The sequence below is a fragment of the Patagioenas fasciata genome, chromosome 3 (genome assembly GCF_037038585.1).
Source record: "Patagioenas fasciata isolate bPatFas1 chromosome 3, bPatFas1.hap1, whole genome shotgun sequence".
NCBI lineage: Eukaryota > Metazoa > Chordata > Aves > Columbiformes > Columbidae > Patagioenas > Patagioenas fasciata.
The window spans coordinates 88,386,053-88,392,562 of record NC_092522.1 but is presented as its reverse complement, the minus strand read 5'-3'; the positions used below and the strand labels follow the sequence as shown (position 1 = coordinate 88,392,562).

At 48.2% G+C, this 6,510-nt stretch overlaps 1 protein-coding gene across 5 annotated transcripts in view; it reads left to right on the top strand.

Annotated features, from left to right (window-relative positions):
* Nucleotides 1-5,849: 5,849 nt before the first annotated feature.
* The window catches only part of HTR1E (5-hydroxytryptamine receptor 1E), a 40,966-nt gene continuing 40,305 nt past the window's right edge, over nucleotides 5,850-6,510 (top strand). For 3 of the 5 annotated variants that reach the window (XR_011738446.1, XR_010651180.2, XM_065835318.2), the window contains exon 1: nucleotides 5,850-6,132. The gene's annotated coding sequence lies outside the window, so the exon portion shown is untranslated. The remainder of the gene's footprint in view (nucleotides 6,133-6,510) is intronic. The other 2 variants (XR_010651179.2, XR_010651178.2) reach the window with 2 other exon arrangements.

Sequence of the window (6,510 nt, the reverse complement as noted above, 5' to 3'; positions counted from 1 at the left end):
AAGATAAGAAGATACAGACTTTGGAGGTTTCAAGCCACTGTTTTGGCTATTCCTTATCTAGTAAGATGAAAGTCATTTAGAAGCATTTCTTTGTGATTTGTCAGAATAGCACTAAATTACAGGGGAAAAAAAAAAAGGCAGAAAAATTATCCACTGTACAATATGGACTAAATTGCATACTTCAGCACACTCCTGTTTTAGCAGAGAAATTCTGAGTGTGCTTAGAATTACTGACTGCTCTATTAGATTCTCCTCGTACATACAAAGCCATGGGATAAATTTGGTATGAAATTTGAACAAATTGTTAATAAACCTAGAGTTTAAATATTGACTGTTTTCAGTTTAAGAGGAATAAATATTCCAGCAACAGATAATCATCCTAAGGTACAGAGTTCGTAAGAGACATCCTGTTCAATTCACTTTATTGCCACAAAAAAAAGTCGGCTATGTTTCAGGTTGCATTTTCATTCATTGGTTATTTGTAGCAAAATTTAAAAATATAATGTTATGCTACTATAATTAAAGCAATTCAAGAATTAATTTTGGGTGTCATCTAAATAAGAAGTATACAGTCCTCTGTCTAGAATACTCTATGTTGTGTGTTTGCTCACATTTTAGTCAACACTAGGGGCTTTTATCAAGTCCAGAAAAGGGTCCTCAAAAATTGCTGCAGCAACAATCAGTATGCCCTTGAAAATCCAAACTACAAGTGCATTTTTGTGGAGTTTTTAAGCCCCTTAAATGTATTTACACACTTTTTTACATCTTTTTTTCCAAATGCATATGCCAGGAAAACATGTATAATGGTTCATCAACTTCCATCTCTTCTAGAAAGCTCTCTGCACCCCCAGTGGATGGCCATATCAAAGGAGCCTGCACTGTCCAGTGCACGAATGGTCAGCATGAATGAAGCACAAGCCCATATGCACACTTTATCACCGTCCTGGGTCTAGCATACCCCAAACTTCATTTCCTAGAGGTTTACTGAGCATTGCAGATCTGCTCAACCCCATAGTTCTGCTGTATCTTGAGCCCAAATTTAACTTATTTGTGAACACAGCTTCTGCAGTCAACATGCAGCATCTTCACACAGCAACTTTGGGTGGACTGAGCCCACTGCCCCATGAAAGGACAACAGGGATCTTCAGGTACCGGACAGTGTCTGGCAAGGAGACACTGCAGCACCGTTGTCCCAGTGAAACTGGGGTGAGATGTGATGTGAGAGACACCTTGCAGAAACCACATCTCAGTAGGTGCAATTCAGGGGAGTTTAAACTCATATGCTGTAGAGCACAATACAACCAGGTTGGTTGTGATCAAACGAAAAAACTGTGCCTTACTGGAGCATTGATAGGGATATATCATATTAAGACATTTCTAGAGCACCAGCCAAAGCAGATCCCATACAAATGGTGAGCAGTAAATGAACTGCCTGCTCAAGAATGAGCTGCCGAGGTTGGGGGCATGCTACAAGATAAACTAGCCTGCAAAATAACTGAGAGAACGACGGAATAAGGCTGACATTTGCTGAGCATTTACCAGTGCCACTGATAGAGATGGAAAGAGAATACCCACAGTATAGTAAAAGCATACACTAACACATAATTATTTTCACCACTGTACAAATAAACAAAACACAAACGGGCTTTGCCCCAGCATAGCAGATCCAGAAGGCGCTGTGCCCATACCCTGCCACATGCATTATCACTTTGCCAGTTAGATGTGAGTTGTTACGGCTGTGCCCTCTGGGCGCTGCTCCTGGCCAGACCTTTGCTGCTGAGCTGACACCACAGTTGCTTTGGTTAAAGCAAGACAGTGCTGACAGCACTGGGCAGCACATCTCAGCTCCAAGGCATCCCAGGCTGCAGCACTGACACGTGGACAAGCAAGGACCACAGAACAACAGCAAACTAATGACCAATTGCTGAGGAATACAATCCTGCCAAGATTTGAATTTCAGCAGCTTTTATTAGGACAGCATTTTTTTAGAAGGGTAGCTCTGCTTTTCCCTGCAGAAGTAGCATCTGTTTATACTTCAGGGCCCTAGAACTACTTATGACCAGGGACCACCCATGGAAAACATAAGCCTGAGAGTACTTCTGAGAAGTTCAAACATAAAAATACACAGTATTTACACTGATATTTTTGATGTCATCTGTCAGCTCCTAACTGCAGAGGTTAATGCAAATAAAATGAGGATGCTGTTTTGTTGATTTGCTTATGAGTAGCAATTGCAGAACAGCAGATTCCTGGGCACTGACCGCACAATGGATCACTTTTTCATAGAAGGCGAAAAAGGATTATCTCCTTAGGAATGTAACGGGGTGGCATCCAGAGATCAGGAAAAAGGCAGCTTTGAGAGAAGGACTGTAGTGAGTCTGGTGAGTGGCTTGTACAGCATCTCATCATAGCCAGCATAAGGTGCTTCAGAGAGAGCTGCAAGAGTCCTTAAAATGAGTTTTGAATCACTCTGCTGCTGAAAGAGAACCTGTTTGAGTGCAGGCAAGAGTGGATCTGGAGTCCACTGTTTTTGAGCACACAGCCATGGTATAAAGATGGGTAGGTGGGTGGGACCAACCTGTAGCAAAAAGGCACCTCTGGAACCTATTTGGACAACATTTTTTTTCCCCCTTCCTAGATTAGGATCATCCTGCTGCACTGGGATTAGCCTGTCTGATCAGCATTGCTTTTATTTGCCAGAAAACTGCAAAGCACCTTGGATTTGCCCCTAGCTAGGATTTTACAGGATATGTCAAAAGGTCTCAAGAGGTTCTCCATCTCTACTAGGTCATGACTACCAGAATTACTCAAAAGAACTGAGATCCATTTCACCTCACTGTACGTATCTAAACGTTAACCATCTCCATCTAAACAATTCACCCTGGGCTCCTTTTAGACTCAGTGGGGAGAAATGGACACCTGCAAAAGGCAACTCATTTCATTTTCACATAGATGCCTAAGATGAATGAGATGAGTTGCCTTCAGGAGGTGTCTATTTCCCTCCATTTACTGCATAGAGAGCCTTAGGTGACAAGCTTGCACTCAGATGATTAACTTACAATGTCAAAAGCTAAAGGCAGATGAATCCCACATGCAATGCATTAACATTTGAGCAGCCAGCCCTGCAGACAGAAAGGAGGGGGCTAGAGAACACACTTCTGACAGTCACTCTGGCAGCTTCTCCTAGCTCTGCAGAGACTTACCTGGCGACATATCCAATGACTTCCTAGGAAAGAAAGAGTAAAATGAATGCAAAGAAAGACGGAAGATGAGAAACGCAATACATTAAAGAAAGGGAAGAAAACAAGTGTGCAGATAACAGCCAGCCTACAATTCCCTGATGGATTTTTCCCGCCCAAAGCAGCATGGCTTACTATGATCATTGACATCTGAATGATCCAGAACCAAAGCAAGGGAGATTGTAATAAGCCCACAACAAGACGGCATCACACGGCCTTTCCTCTTGCATCTGAAGTTCTGCTGTGACAGAAGTCTGACTGAGCAAATGCATGCACACATGCCTGAATGCATATGAAATCTTCCCGTGCAAAAGGCAAATTCTTTTTCATGGTGAGACATATGTAACTATCTGAAAGGGAACAACTGAACATGTTCTCCACCACCACCTACAAACGTGCCCAGGACAAGACAGAGAATGTCTGAGGAGCATTGCTGGGATACTCTAAAGGATGGCCCACTTATGGTGACACCTCCCTGCCATGCAAGCTCCCATCATCATTTTGTGGGAATGAAGAGTCCTTTTATCACCATTCAATGATGGGTATATCTTAAAATCTTAACCCAACTCTCTTGAGCACCAGCCTGGTGCCATAATTACTGACTAATCCTGCCTCTGTAGCCTGTCACAAGAACAGTTTTTGGCAGTCATTCCAGTTCCTTTCACAGTCACATGCAATTAATTTTATTATTAAAAAATCTAAAGAATAATGGGATTTAATTGACTTAATGTGAAGCTTTCTGGGCTGTCACTCCACCCAGCTTCTGATCAACTTGTACTCACTCAGCTGTGAGTGACTGATGTTTATGCCTTTCATTAAGAGCCCATTGTCTCAGTTTAAATCCTTCCTTCCATGCTTAATATTTGCATAATGTTGCTTTTATCTTTGAAATCTGTATTTTCATTGTCAGATACCCTGGATGGAGGGCTATCCATGTGAATGTGGTTGCTGCAGCCACCTCCTGCTCCTGGAAGACTGTTTTAACTGTAGCTGCAGTATGTTAGGGGAGGATGGGTGAGACACAGAGTCACTGCCTGGGACACACACCAGAATGGAGTTAGACAGCAAGTTGTTTTATTCAGTCATGCACATGTCTAAATAAATACTATATCTTACAGTTTTTATTTGTCCGACCATCATGATGATGGCCCCACTGATGATTATGCCCCTCTTACGCCTGACACCGTATGAACACATAGCAGCCTTCCCAACTCTTCTAATTCCCAAACAATAGTAGGAGATGGCAGAAACTCTACAGAGAGTTCAAGATAGAAATTCTCTTCAGTACTGTTGACCATAAAAATGCTTAAGAATCTCATTCCTTTCTTGTTCAAAATTTGAGGAAGGTATTAACACATGATTCAGGAGACCTGGAGATTTTTGCTCTTCTTGGTCTGTGCTGTCTCCCACTCTGATTTTTACCATGGAGCCCTCCAGCAGTCTTTGACACATTTCACTGGAAAGCAGCAGGACAGATTATCTCTTTCTTTTCTCTGTTCCTTTAGCAATGCAGGAGAGACAGGAACCGAGACTTAGGGGATTTTAAAACTAGCAACACGCCACATTAAAACAAAAGTTTCTAAAGCTGTGAAAAATAGTATGATTTCTGATTACAGACAACTTCATTAGACAAGGCACAAGTTCTTTTACTTCCACTCATCACTTCTTGCTTTTCTTGTATCTCATGCATCCATCCTTCTTTAGAAAAGCAGAAAGCTTTTAAGACTCTTCTGTGGCATTTTTATCCAAATTGTTTGATATGTGGGGAAGCTTCCATCCTATCAGTTTTGGCAGAGAATATAGCATCAAAGCTGTGTTTAACAAAGTAGGCATTGATGGTAGAAACTATGTCATTGTCAGAGTGAAAAGGTATTTCATTTTGAGTCATCAATAGCACCTAAGCTCTCTGTGTGATACTTCTATATAGTATATACCACTCTTACAGGATATACAATGCAGAAAGGAGTGACTTTGGTTCCTGTGTCTGCAGCCAGCATGGATGCAACGTTACCATCACAAAACAAGCTCGCACACCCACACGGCCCTCACTACAGCCCCGCCTGGTCCAGGAGCTCATCTCCAGCGTCGCTCAGCAAGGGGTGTTCAGGGACGGGCTCCGAGGAGAGGGCGAGCCCCGAGAGGGCGAGCCCCTAGCAGGCTCGCCCGGTTTCCAGAGAGTCCCTGAAGCCGAGGCCAGTGGGTATCAGCCCTCGAAAGAGCTATGCCCGCGGACACACCTTTCCATCCGACTGCCCGCGTCGGGGCAGCCTGAGCTCCGCCCGGCAGCGGGGTGACCCAGCACCTCAAGCGGGCGGGCGGCACGCAGGGCTGCAGGGTCCCGCCGCCTCCCGCCCCCGCAGGGGAAGGGCAGCCCCTCCAGCACGGCTCCAGCCTCCGCGCATCTGTGGGGCGGGAAGAGATAAGGGTCGTGCCCGAGCACCAGCGGCAGCAGCCGCGCCGCGGCGGCGGGCCAGGGGCTGGGCTCGGGCTCCGGCTCCGGCTCCCCACGCCGGTACTCGGGGCCCGCGGTGCCCGGCGGCGGGCGGCGGTGCCCCCTGGCGGGCGCGGCGGGGCGGGGCGGGGGCGGCGTCGTTTCCCCGCCGGAGCGGAGCCGCCGCAACCTCCCCTCGGCCCGGCCCCGCCGGCTCCCCCCGCCCAGGGGGGCGGGAAAGGCAGCGGGCGCTGCCCGCAGCCGCGGCGCTCCCCGAAGTGGCTGTGCATGGCGTGTCCCCACCCGCTCCGCTGCCACCGATAAATCCCAGTGCCGGGGGGCAGCGCGACACTTGGCGGCTGCCGCGCTGTGGGGAGGCGCCGGGGCCCTGCCTGGCTCCCCCTCCCGGGGGCAGCGACCCCCGTCCAGGGGGCAACAGGAGCCGTAGGCACTGGAGCCCAGGTGAGTCTCTGGGGCTGGTGGCCGGAGGGAGGAGACCGTGCGGAGGTCCCCGGGAGCCACGGGAGGGAGCGAGGTGCCTCTGCTGTCACCGCCCGCTGCTGCCCCGAGGGGACGGGCGGCAGGGGGAAGCCCGCTCCCGGAGCGGCAGGAGGGCAGCAGGCTGCCGCCGTTAGAGTTACCGCTTAGTTTTCCTCCGCGAGCTCAAGACGGTTCCCGTCGGCGTCCCGGCGGTGTCCCTGCGGGGCTCCTGCCGGGGTGACGGGGATAGTGGTGCCGGTGGGAAGCCCGGAGCGAGGGTGGGCAGCGGGCATCCCTGCCCTGCGCGGCTTCCCCGCGGCAACCAGCGCTCCTGTGGTGCCGGGCAGCAACGGGGCTCTC